The following is a 14,643-nucleotide window of genomic DNA, read 5'->3' on the forward strand; positions in this document are numbered from 1 at the left end:
ACCCCCCCCCCCCCCGCAAGGAATCAAGTGCACCCAACAAACACACGCGCAAGAATAGACGTTACTTCCCCTTTAAAAATTAAACACCATGTTTTTTTATTGTTTATTTTGGATCATGCAAATAACACAGAGCAAGGAGAGACAGTGGCCGTGCAGCCCGTAATTGAGAAAGAAAGCGACATATTGCAACAGAATCGCAAAGCGACAAAGATTAGGAACACTCACGAGCCCTTGACAATTCGAATCTCCCGTTGCAAGGAGAGGAACAAAAAGTGGCCGAACAAGGCAGCCGCGGCAGGGGAGCAGAAGCTCCAGATGACACGATCGTCCCGACGGGTGAGTGGGGGAACCAGAGGAGCTTAAATGTGCGGGGTTCCTCCCACAAATCCGGCCAACAATTGGCCTCAAACATATGTGTGCGGGGGGAGGGGGGGCAGTGTTATTTTTTTCTTATTTTTGTTGGGGGGGGCTTTGGGGAAATAGGAGTCTACATGGACCCCTGACATTTCCCTTTTGAAATAGAAATTGAGGACACAGAGTCCTCAATCTCTTTTTCTGCAGCCTCTGTTCTAAATGAATGAAACGTACAGAGGCTTCCCATTCATTCAGAAACTGGTGATAGTAAAATATTTACTATCATCCAGTTATGAATGGGTAGAAGCCTCTGTAGTGAGTGCTCCTCCCCATTTAGAAACTCATGAATGAACAGGAAGTGATGTAAAGCACTTCCTGTTCATTCATAACTGAGGACACAGGCGGGGGAGAGCAGCGCGAATCAGAGGAAAAGCATGGAGAGGGCAGGAGAAGCTGTGAGATGCGGCGGCCGGTACCGGCAGGGGGGGACGCCCAGAATTTTTGTTACCAGCTGCTGATGACAGCTATTATTTTACAGGGGACTGTTCTGATAGTTGCTAAGGGGACCATGAGCTTGTAGCAGAAGGGAAAAAGCCACCAACGTAAGGCATACTGAGCTAGACAGCTGGAAACAGTTGTGTCCTGCCGTAAGCCTTACGTCGGTGGCAGTGAAAAGGTTAAAGGCACTGCAAGCACAGAAAAATACATGTTGATCTGCCAGAAATGCAGTTTCATAAGTTCATATGTCCTGTTGTGGGCATTTTTTTGGATTGAGTGTTGTAAGCCCTGCCCAGTTTTCTCTTGGTAAGCTACTCTGACCAACCTACTTTCCCATTTACCATAAATGCTAGTCATTCCGTAGTGCCAAGTTAAGGACTGGGAGGGCTAGTTAATCTCCTTGAGATAACACAGGATGTTAGCATTGGATAAGGGCAGGGGCGTAACCATAAATCACAGGGCCCCATAGAAAATTTTGTATGGGGCCCCGTGATTGCTAGTTATGCCACTTGCGGAGTCCACCTGATATACCAAACAGCCCACCTGAGAGTGACCCTGCAGAGACTCTCTATAGTGGGCTCTGCAGGGTCTCAGATGGGCTGCACCCCTCTTACCTGTGAGCGTTGTCCGCCTCTGTGGTCGCCAGGGCCCCGCCTCCTCTTCCATGCCGGGCCCCGTCTCCTTCTATTGATGGGCCCTGCCTCCTCTTACATCACTGGCCCCCCCTGCTCTTAGGCGGGCCCCGCCTCCTCCTTCACTGCGAACGCTGGCCTCTTCTGCCGTAGCTGCTGGCTGTCACTGACACAGCTCTGCAGCGGCTGTGAGGGGAAACACCGCTGCTGAGCTGTGTCAGTGACAGCCAGCACTCTTACATGCCATAGCGACCCAGGCGGCAGACACGGCATCAGAGGGATGCCCTGGCCGGGCCCCCCTGTGCCCAGGCCCCATAGAGGCCGCTATGGTGATTGTTACGCCACTGGATAAGGGCCAGCTCTGAATTTATGACATGATAAACCGGTAAATTTTTGCACTAAAAAAAATAACTAACAATATAACAATGCTTTCAATTGTATATTTAAACACACTAAAAAGGGAGCAAATTCATTGTTAGGGTTTACAGACACTTTTTAATATTTTGTTGGCACTGTTTTAAAAAAGATCACAGGGTGATCACGTTCACAGTAGGTTATAGAAAAGAAAGGCAGGTTGGTTTGACAAGAACACTAAACTTCGAAAACAGCTAACTTCAACAAGCTGCAATCATTAATGCATGATATCAAATGGGAGGAACTATTTATAACAAAGAACACCGAGACCAAGTATGGTTGTTTTAAGGATATACTAAACAATAGCATTAGCTAGTGCGTTGGGCAACAAAAATAAAAGCTAAGCCGGCGTGGCTGAAACGTAGGTAAAAACTAATCAATAAGAAGAAACTGGCAATTAAAAAATATAAGATGGCCTTCCAGAACTACAAAGGAATGCAATAGAAAAATGTAAAAATGTAAAAGTTCCATACGGGAAGCTAAAGTAGAATGCGAAAAATTCATTGGCACAGTTAGCAAAAAAAAATTAAATCTTCCAATATATAAACAATAAAAAGGTAAGAAAGATACAAACAGGTGGGTCCCATAAAGGATGAGAATGGGAGGTTGATTACAAATGACAGCGAGATGGCCGAAGTGTCAAATGCATTCTTCTCCACAGTATTTACTCAGGAAAGCGATGGATTTAGCCCCTTAAAGGACAAAGGCCTTTTTTAATTTTTTATTTACATGTTATAGTGTTATAAGCCGGCCGCCAGCTCTACAAATCTGAACAGAGTCCTGGTGGCTAAAAGCTGCCGGGAGTCTGTTTAACCCCTTGAGTACAATAACAGCGAGGCCATTGTTCCTAATCTTGAAGGACTCCATGCTGACTAGGGAGGTACCAGCTCAATGGCGTAAAGCAACTGTTGTACCAATATTTAAAAAAAGGTTTGAGAAGCGTACCTGGTAATTATAGCAAAACCTGCACCCAAAACTTGCATCTGCAGATGCCAACACATAAACTTTGTAGAACTTAGAGAACGTATGACAGATGAGTGGCCGCTTGACAGACCTGAGCAACTGAAACACTAGATGAAAGGTCCAAGACGCCCTAACAGTCCTAGAGCTGACAAGGAAGGCAGAACTATTGAGAGATGGTCGCAGAAGACACCACGTTACCCTTTCGTGGGAAGGCAGAGACCACGAAGAGCTAATTCATCTTGCAAAAAGACACCAAGGCATCCAAATAGACACGAAGAGCCCAAATTACATCCAGGCCATGAAGAGTCCTTACCTTCCCATGCAGTGGCTTTGGACACAAGGAACTCAGAACAATGTCTTCATTAAAATTGTAGGCCGAAACCACCTTAGGAAGGACGGCCTGGGTCGGAGCACCTTGTACCTATAGAGAAACAAAAAACAGGGATTTGCGTAACAAGGCGACCAGCTCCGACTCTCTCCAAACAGAGTCAATAGCCTTGAAGAACGCCACCTCTTGAAATAAAGTCAGCAATGGAATCTCTCTAAAAGTTCTCAAAAGGGTGATAGAGCGGAAGTGCAAATTCAAATACCAAAGAGGCAACGGAGACCGAACAGGAGTGGGGGCCGACCCTCATGCGGAAAAGGGCTTTCCAGCGGGCGTGGACAACTTCGGACTACCAGGAACGCTTGGAATTCTAGGTAGTAGGGGGCTTGAAAGCCTTGCCGCCCTAGTCTGTGGAGGGCCAAAAAGACATTTGTGGGCTGAAAAGGATGCACCAGAATTTTGACGCTAATCCCCGAATCTACTGGCTGGAGACAGAAAGGTTCTCGATAATCTCATTCAGCGTAGTCCCAAATATGTGATCCCCTGTGAACAGAAATTCAAGAAGAGCCTTTTTAGAGGTCTGATCAGCCGACCAGCAATTAAGCATAACAGTCTGCGAAGAATAACTGCCGAAATAGACAGTCTAAAGACCAACGGCCCAGCATCCAGTGCAGTGTTGAAAACATATTTCCAACCCTGCACCAAATGCTCGACAAAGGCAGACAGAACCTGTTCGCTGCCCAGACCCTGGTGCAACAACTTGGCCCACTCTGCAAAAGACCAAATGGGAAGCCAAAACCAGATGCATTAGGACTCCAGCAAGATCTTTGAAGTAGCCTCTGACTTCCTATCTGTAGGATCCCTGAAAGATGGGTAGTCCTCCACAGGCCTTATTAACACAAAAAACAGCAGATCCAGCGCTGCTGAGGACTAGTTCTTTACATAGTTAGTTAGTCAGGTTGAAAAAAGACATATGTCCATCAAATTCAACCTATAGAGATATGAAAAAAAAAAAAAGAAAACCCTAAACAGAACGCTATGCCCCAATTACCCACTGTTGATCCAGAGGAAGGCAAAAAACCCTATAAAGCATGGTTCAATTTGCTCTAACGGGGGAAACAATTCCTTCCTGATCCCATAAGGCAATCAGATATTCCCTTGATCAACAATCTCTGATGCTTAATATACCTATAAGAACTCAATAACCAGTAATACTCTGTACATTTAGGAATACATCCAGATTTTTTTTAAACAATTAACTGAGCTAGCTAGAACTAGCTCCTAGGGGAGTCTATTCCACATTTTCACAGCTCTAACTGTGAAGAATCCTTTCCGTATGCAAAGGTTGAACCTCTTTTCCTCCAGACGCAAAGAGTGCCCCCTTGTCCTTTGCAGTGACCTTAAAGTGAATAATTTGGTACCAAGTTCACTATATGGACCATTTATGTATTTAAACATAGTAATCATGTCCCCCTTTAATCGCCTCTTTTCCAGAGAGAACAAATTCAGGTCAGCTAATCTTTCCTCATAGCTGAGCTGAATCTTGAGTTTAGTCACCAGTTTCTCCAGTTCCACAACATCCTTTTTGTGAATTGGTGCCCAAAACTGAACTGCACATTCCAGATGAGGTCTTACTAATGCTTTGTATAGGGGCAGGAATATGCCTCTATCTCTGCAGTCTATACCCCTTTTATTACATGAAAGTATTTTGCTTGCTTTACAAACTGCTAACTGGAGCCCCTCCCCCACCTAAATAGCGAGGTACGACTCCTCCCACCAATGCGGCTAATAACATTAGCCTTCAACTTGTGTGCCACAATCTTGGTGGTCAGTAATGCTAAATAAGGGGAGCAAAACAAACGTGTTTATTTATTCCTTACTACATTAGCCAACTTAGAAAAAGCTTCTGCCATTTCTACATGAGGGTTAGGAATATATATGTTGAAACAGGCTGAATTCCACCTACCCAAGCGTTTAATTATGCGAGTCGGAACTCCATGCCTGGATGCGGCCGAGGCAGCCCCTAACCGGAAAGAATGACCTGAATATCATTTGGCATTAAAACCTAACTGCGCAAGGAGCACCCGAACATGACCCGTGAACTTACTGGACGATAAAGAATTGCAAGGGAAAGGCAATAACAAGACTCTCGTCTGACAGATGAGACAGCATGGACATCAAATGATCCACTACGGAGACCGGGCACCAAGAATTACCCAAGGGAAAATATGTTACCTCTGTAGGATCACCAACTTGATTGGTTTTGCAACGCATCAGCAGCAGGATATAATGACTAGGATGTCTAACCAGATGCTTTTTTTTTATACCAAATTTGATTTGTCATTAACACACGTGAATTCGCCTGGCCTCAGAAACCCATAAAAAGAAAGATAAATCGCTGCTTTTAGCTCATAGACTCATTAATACACCAAATGGCTCCCTATCCAATAATGCTGACATGGCACGAAACATGTTACTCGAGATAGGTACTCTGGTAGGTGGTGCTGCAATATAGGATTTTTGAATGACCTTTAGTATTGCTCTTACAGGATGGGCAGAAAATAAGGATGGTCTATCTGGGTATCTCAATGCCAGAAAATGTTGCACACCTGCCAAATACATTCTTATAGTATACGCTAGCTTAAGATCGGTGTGGCAATAGGAAATAAAGGCCAATATACACTAAATACTACCTGGGTCTTGAGTTCTATATTTACCCTGGAATTTACCAAAAAGTTGCCAAGCCACAGTATACGCTTTGCGAATATTATCTGAAAGAGAATTATTGATGAGCCTAGCAGCGTTACACTGGTGTCTAATTATTCCAAGAGAAGTAGATGGAAAGGTGGTACAGTTGATGGGTATGTGTCCGCATTCGGCATCTGTTGGAAGAAAACATGCATTTTTAAACAAGATAAAGTGTTAGCTGCTACATTACATATACCAGGAAGGAAAAAGCAGGTGATGTTAAACTTATACTGTAGTGACAGCCATATTAACCGACAGAGAAAAGACATAATCAATAGTGACTTAGACCTCCCTTTGTTTACAATATCTGCTGTAGCCTGATTATCTGTGAAGAAAGTCACCGTGTGACCTGTCCACGAGCCCCAATTGATAGCTGCCGCCACTATCGGATACATTTCAAATAAAGCGGAAGTTTCAAAAAATTAAGGAATAGACCTTACTGTTGTGGACTCGGACATCAAGAATCCAACATATATCTGTCCCTGGGCCTAATTCAGTACAAAGTGTGCACACTATCAGTGAAGAAATAAAACACGCTGACACCGAGAGTCAGAGTAAAGATACTTCTCTTTTATTGTTTCGCATTGTTGTGTCTTATATTTCTAGGTTATAATTGGACTGATTCATTAAAGCGTAACCTCCTTCCAGGGTGCTGACGCCCTCGTCTTGGGTGCAGTTTCTCCTGGAGGCGCCATCTTGGTTTCTATTTCTAGTGCATACTTCTCATAGGAGGGGGGGGGGTGCTAAGTTGAGCAACTAACTAGGCAGCCATTTTGAGTAAGGATTAATATGAACAGGAGAAATAACATATATATATAGATATATCTAGATATATATATAGATATATATTACAATATATTGAAATAGGCATTTTATCATAGTCACTTAACCACATCCATTACAGTCCCCCCTAAAATGGCTATTTCTATGTAGATACATTTTCCTGTCCCTTACCCTATCACCTGGCACACACCCCGGAACTCTTTTCTTTACATGTGTAGGGGCCATCCGAGGGGCTAATCCACCAACATTTCAGTGTGAGCGGTCAGGTGGTCTCTGTCCCTACTCTTACTGACCTAAGGTGTTATAACATTATATTTGGGGGACAAGGATCGTAACGGGGGTTTCTAGTCATCACTCAGGTAGGTGTCCTCTTCTACCTGTATCATGGTTGGGGTCAAAGTACTCTCATCCACCGCTTTGGTCATTCACTTTTTGGCATAGGGGATCACACAGCAGACTACTAGGCTGATAAAGGTCAGAACAATGAGAATCACCACACCTACTTGGGCTAATGCTTTCTGCCATCCTGTCATCCAATTAAAATATTGGTCCCATGGGTCTGTGATACCTGAATTCTTCTTTAGTTCCACTGACAGGTCTTCTAGCTTCCTAATGGCTAGGGTAACTTTACCATTTGGGCCAGTGTTGTCTGGGATGTACATGCAGCAGGTTCCTGTGCCTTCACTCTTTTTGCAAACACCCCCCTTCTCCGCTAGAATCATGTCTAGGGCCATCCTGTTTTGGAATGTCATGTAAGAGGTGGGGCCTAATTGGTCAGCAATTACCTGCAGGGCATCTCTGGTATAATTCACAAACCGCTGCTGGTTGTAATAGACGTAATTTATCCAATCTACGTTCTTATTGACAGTGATCATGGGAATCAAGGACTCAAAACCAGTTGTTACCTGGTCTCGAGCCTTAAACTCGTCTGGGATCCCCCATGGGACTCCTATGGCAGTACATGTCATGGGAGGCTAAAATGGAGGGACACAGCAGACATGTACTGGCTTATCTCGGTGCCCAGTGTGTAGGCCCCCTGCTGTTTTGATTTGCAGACTTCTGCTTTTGAAAGTCAACAGGAGGTGGGGGAGGACCAGGGGGGAGAGAGCACAGGTCTGCAGCTTTGATCTTGTATCAGAGATAAAAGCCCAGGATGCTGCAGCTGGGGGGCTGGGAGCCAGGAAGGGGGGATGCACAAGGAGCTGGGGAGTATTGGGGAGCAGAGAGAGAGGGGCTCAAAGCTGCTAGGTGCCCCTTTCTCCACAGGAGCATTAAGAAAAAAAAAGGCCCAACTACATCTAACCTAAAAGGTCTCAAAAGAAGGAGCTACAAGGAGCGGAGTCTGCAGTCACCTCCGAGCCGACAGTGTCCACAAGGCCGCACAGCAACGGCCACTTCTGGACAATGGCAGCCCGGGCGGGCATTTTAAACAGCAATCCACCTAATGACGTCCGGCATCATTACGCCACTGCATCATAAAGGACCGCCCCAAAAAAACAACCACCAGGTTGCAAAAGGAAGGGGGGGGGGTCGAAAAGGGGATTCCGGTCACCCCTAACATAGGGGAGAGGGACAATGCCCTACCCCATCACCCAAAAAGGAGCCCCAAAGTACCTCACCCACTTAAAGGATCCCAGGCTCATCACCACACAGGCACGGCCGCGCACACACCGAGTCACCCCCCCCAAGAACAGCAGCCAAACTTACTGGATCATTGTTAATTGATAGTGCATCTAATCAAAATATGTACAGGTGAAACTCAAATAATTAGAATATCGTGCAAAAGTTCATTTATTTCACTAATGCAACTTAAAAGGTGAAACTAATATATGAGATAGACTCATTACATGCAAAGCAAGATAGTTCAAGCCGTGATTTGTCATAATTGTGATGATTATGGCTTACAGCTCATGAAAACCCCAAATCCACAATCTCAGAAAATTAGAATATTGTGAAACCCTCTCATGAGAGGGGGGGCTAATGTAGAGAGAAAGGCCGCCGGATAGCACCGGATCGGTATCCAGCAGCCAGTGGGCCCCCAGTCTCTGCGCCGGGAGTGGGGGCGCAACGCACTGAAAATGGGGGGGCCTGTCTGCCGGCTGAGATAGTATGGGGCCCGCCGGCCGCTGTGAGGAGGGAGCCGCAGAACAAGGAGGCACTGAAGACAGCCCTGCAGGCACATCATGGGGCCTCGGACGGCAGTGAGGACCCGGCAAACAGAAAACACATAGGAAACAGATGAAGACAGAAGACCAGCCAGAAGAGGTAAGGGTAAATAATTCATTAAAATAATTATTATTTGTAGCCTACTGTTGTATAAAGTGCTGTTGCAGCAATGCAGAATGGGACCCTCTATAGAGGACTACAAATCTCAGCAGTACTTTATACAGAAATGCTATTGTTATATAAAGTATTGTTGGGATGTGTAGTCCTCTATAGGCTGTGCCATTCTGCATTGCTGTAAATATTAGGATATATAGGATAAGGATATAGGATAATATTAGCACCAATATATCGGCCACCAAAAGATATCGGCCGGAAATGGCACTTTTGGCTAAATTTTTCTGCTGATACAGCAGCGCATCCGTGCTTTCCTTCCTCCCCGCTGGGACACGGGGAGGAAGGAAAGTGACAGCCGGCCGAGCGCTGCGGGAGGAGAGCGCTGTGTTTGTGTTTTTTTTTTGGGGGGGGGGGGCCCAAAAAAAATCTTGCACCAGGACCCTTTGTTCCTTAGGTCCGCCACTGAGTACCATCACTCCTAGTATTGAGACATGTGTTGCTTTGCATTTACAAGCAGCCTGGTCTCTTTTTTTCAAAACTAGTGTGAACTACACCATTGAAAAAAAACACTTTTTATATGTGTTTTTAATGCATTTTTTAAAAAATGCATAAAAATGCATTGGGTTGGAATGGGCCCTGAAAGGCTCCATTATCTAGGCAGGCCACCTAGCTGCCCAAGAGGATGGAGGTGGTGTGGTGCAGGAAGTAGCGAGCTGAACCATACCAGACCACATATCCTCAACCTTAGGACAAAATTCACCCCCAGCCCCCTTCCCAAATTAAATAACCAACAATGTAGCAAAGTAAAAGACTTTAATTAAAAATACATAACCCCAAAGGGCCTGTTCACATGATATCAGGTCCTGATCAGGTGCGGATCTGCAGACTGATGCAGTGCGTTTTTGCCATGTTTTTGCCGCGTTTTGGTCGCGTTCCAGTGGCTGGAGTGGGGCTGTTAGTATGTTAGCTGCAGTGCAGTGCGTTTTTGATGCGTTTGCGTTTCCTGACCGGATGAAATGTGAGATGCAGTATTATTTCTGTCGTAAGCTGAACGGACTGCGCACGTGAGAACTGGAGCCCATAAAACACATAGGGATACATTGGGATACATTTTGAGTGCAGCAGCGTAGGGAGCCGGTCAGCACACAAAACGGACGTCGTGTGAACAGGCCCTAAAGGACAAAGGCCGTTTTTAATTTTTTGTTTACATGGTATAATCCACATTTAAGGCCTGAAAATTACTTAAAACCCACAAACATTATATATTTTCTGAAAGCCAAGACTCTATAGCATAAAATGGGGCAGTTTAAAATTTTTAGGTTGCACGACATTAGCGCAACTTTAAATGTTAATGTTAATGTTAAATTGCCCCAAAACACTATATAAAACCCATTTTTTTTTTTTAATATAAAAGATGAGGTTACAAGTAAATTGAAACCCAACATGCCCAGGATAAAAATTGTGTGTGTCAGTGAAACTGTGACAGAATTCAGTACCCCAAAAAGTCCATAGACGACATTTTAAAAGTCCCCACAGGTCATCAGTTTAGAGATACGTGTCAATATTGGCCCTATAATTATTGCTCTCACTCTGGCGTGTGTAGCGCACCCGAAGTGTGTTTACGTGACGACGCGCATGCTCGCTGGGGCGGGGGACTTTAACCAGTTGACATCCGCGGTGTTAAACCCCCTTCCCATCCAGGCCATTTTTCAGTATTCAGCGCTGCGGTACTTTGACTGACATTTATTCCGTCATGCAGCGCTGTACTGAAATGAATTTTATACCCTTTTTTGGGGACAGATAGAGCTTTCTTTTGGTGGTATTTATTCACCACTGGGGGTTTTATTTTTTTACTATATTAAGGAAAAATTACCGAAATTTAAAAAAAAAAAACAGTTTCCCCTATATTAAATGATAAAACATTTATTATTACCCAATTTTTTGGTAAAATATAAAAGACGGGGTCACGTCGGGTAAAAAGACACCAAACATGTCAAGCCTTAAAATTGCGTGCGCGCGCAAAACATCAAAAAACGATAATACCCAAAATTGGCCATAGGCGACGCTTTAAAAGCTTTTACCGCTCATCAGTTTAGTGTTATCAGTGATTGATGGCCCTAAAATGATTGCTCTCACTGCGACGTTCGCGGCGATATGTAACACGCTACACGCACAATTGTCGTTTTTGCGCACTGGTGGACCGGACGCGTATTTACGTTTATATCTGCGTAAACGTGGGGGTGGGGGAGTTAAACATTTTGGGGGGTTTTTTAAACTTTTTTTATATGTGACTTTTATTTTATTTTTTTTATTTATATATATATATATTTTTTTGCACTTATTGTTATTGCTATTACATAGGGGGACTACAATCCCCCTATATAATAACAAAGGCACACTGACAGGTCCTCTTTATGGAGACATTAGGGGTCCCTAGGACCCCTAATGTCACCTGTGGACCCCAAAAGAAGCTGATGAAGCAGAGATCTGCTTCATCAGCTTCTTTTCTCTGGCTATAGCAGCCAGATGACTGACAGCTGAATTCGGAAGTGATGTAACACACATCACTTCTGCATTCACAGCCCGGAGGGAGGTCAGCAAGGAGCTGATCTCCCTTCCTCTTCCTCCTGACGCCCTCCCGACACGATCCCGGGCCGCAGATGGGGCAGCGGATCCCGGGGTTGAAGGTGAGGGGTTAGGAGGGGGGGGGGCAAAAAACCAGCGGCGGCCGCGTGATCGTCTATATGTGAAACACCCGGTAACGGGTGTTTGCATTGGTCGGGTCTGTTCTGCCCGTGCGCTCCCGCTAGGGGGCGCGCGCGAGCAGAAAAAAAATGCCGTCTGGAGACGGCAACCCACCAATGCCGCAGTGCCGTCCATCCGTTTCTTTACAACGGGCAGACGGCAAGTGGTTAAATGTAAAAATAATAAAAACTTTTAAAAATTTATTTAATCTGTTTAAACTGTTTTTTTTTTTAAACTTTACTTTAATTGCTATCACATAGGGGGGCTTACAAGCATATTGGCAGTGACAGGTACTCTTTAAGGTGATGCTGGGGGTCCAAAAAACCCCTAGTATCACCTTTACACTCTAAATAAGCTATTGAAGTGCAGATCGCACTTCAAAAGCTTATTGCGGGGCTTTAGGAGCCCAGCCATGACAGCTATGGGACTGGAAGTGATGCAATACACGTCGCTCCCGGTCCCATAGAACGATGAACTGATCAGTGATCAGTGAACGGATGTCACAGCTTCCCGCCAACACGCGACAAGCCGGTCCTGGGCCCTTGGGCAAAGGGTGTGGGGCGGGGAGGGGCAGCTGAGCCGCCAGAATGGCTTCTACTGTAAAGCTAGCTGCCGGCTCTACAACACTAAACAGACTCCTGGTGGTCTGTTTAACCCCTTCAGACTTCATGACGGGATTATCCTGTCATGAAGGGGTTAAATAATCAAAACTGACTGAGCGGACGCGAGATACAAACACATAGAAAAACAGATATATAGAGACAGATATAAATACATAGAAATAAAAAAAAAGGCTTAAGCCGAAGCATTGGCTAATCCTTCGGGTAACTTCAGCCCGCCAGAGCCCTCCGATTCAGCTGAACCGAAAAAGATGCAGTACGGGCTATTCATAATAACCGTAGTAGGGGTACAAGTACTCCTTACCCCTTACAAGGGGGGCAGCATCTAGATGCCCTTTATTAAAGGGGTACCCCGATGCAAATAAGACCCTCTACCCGCAGACCCCCACAACCAACGCCCCAGAGCTTGTGGGGGGAAGAGGCACTTGCCCCCATCGGCATAGGGACAAGGTGCTTTTCCAGGGGGGATCCTGGGAAAGCACCCTCCCAATGCCGAATGCATGTGGCCCGGTATGGCAGGGAGGGGGGGGCACTCGCTCATCCACCCCCCTTTCCTGCCCTGCCAGGCCTGTGCTCGGATTAAGGGTCTAGTTGGGAATTTTAATGGGGGACACCCGTTTTTCCCTCCCATTTTTGGGGGTGGGAATTTCTCCTTAAAATTCCTTCCAGATCTAAAGGGCCTGGTATGACTTTGGGGGGAAACCCTATGCATTTGTTTTTTTATTATTTATAACTTGGGGTCCCTCCTAACATTCATACCAGACCTAAAGGGTCTTGTATGGTTTGGGAGGAGGACCCCATGGTTTGTTTGTTTTTTTAATCTTTCTTTTTTATATTTTTTAAATATTATTTCTTATTTTTTTCTTTTGTTTACATTTTTTTTGTTCTGCTTGCTACCTCCATGGTAGCAAGCAGAATAACCGAGCCGTGCCGCTTGGCGGCGTTCAGCTATTCACTCACTGCCGTTCGGCCCCTATGAGAATAGGGGCGAACGTCAGCAAGTGAACTGCCGAAGGTTCAGCTCAGCCGGTCCAGATGTTGGATCAGCTGAGTCGAACGGCTTCTTCACATTGGCTCAGCCGAACATGCGAATAAATCGTACAGGGCCGAAGTGAATAGCCAAACGGTGTTCGGCTCAATTCTCTTTGGCTCGGTTATTCACTCGGCTGCCTTCGGCAGCTTAGTGAATAACCCTAATAGTCACAGGGCGAGCCACACACAGAGACAGCCTGGCAAAAGCGCGACAGTGTAGCGGGAGAGACAGAGACGGCCCGGCGAGACAGACAGATCAGAGACAGGCAGATCAGAGAGAGACACACAGACAGATCAGATCACAGAGACAGACAGAAAGATCAGAGACAGACAGATCACAGAAAGATACACAAAACAGAGTGATAGAGAGAAGGTTTAGAGACCATTTTACCTTTACAATATGTTGAGGAAATCCTTCCTCCAAAGCACAAGCAGAGCCATGTTGAGAGATCATCTTCTCATGGGGAGAAGTTCTTCTCTGGCTCTCTGCTCTGTCACAGCTGCTGCTTACTGATGGCTTCTCAGGAGCTAATTACACAAGTTATTTGACTCCTGTGTGTGCTTGTGCCTAGTAAGGGGGCAGGGTCAGAAGAGTGAGATCAGCCCTGCAGAGAAGAATAAGCTGTTTAAATTTAACAGATAACAACCCCACCGTCAAGTCTAAATGAAGTTCCTGTGGAGGGAATTTTGAATTTCTCTGGCCTATTAAAGAGCCCATTAAAAATGAAGTATAAAGAACAGCACTTTGACTGCACCTCTACAATATCACAATAAATACAAATCACTTACAAAAGGTGGAGATGGGTTATACTGGACTAGACTAAAGATGGACTGGATTCTGCAGTTCCCCCTACTTGGGATTCCCAAATCATTTTTCAAATATCTCAACCAAGTATTGACCATCTACCTGTGGGGTCACTTAGCACCTCAATACAAACTGACCACAGTTACCAGATCAACCCAACAGGGCGGCCTGCCAGATGGGATGCCAGACTTCCATAAATACTTTTTAGCAACTCTACCAATCAAACTCTTAAAGCTGTGCTCGGATATATTCCACCTAAATACCCTCTAGTGACGGTAAGCTGCAATACTATAAGGTGAATACACTTAGTCAAAATAAAAAATTTGTCCTGTATTGCGCTGTACCAAATTAGCTCAAACAACTGAAAATTGAATTCTAAATGATTAACTAGATTTAAATTAACATGCATCTGTGTGTCTCCATTATATTTGATAAATAAATATA

This window comes from Nanorana parkeri, unplaced genomic scaffold (genome assembly GCF_000935625.1).
Source record: "Nanorana parkeri isolate BGI_ZX_2015 unplaced genomic scaffold, ASM93562v1 scaffold2777, whole genome shotgun sequence".
Classification (NCBI taxonomy): Eukaryota; Metazoa; Chordata; class Amphibia; order Anura; family Dicroglossidae; genus Nanorana; species Nanorana parkeri.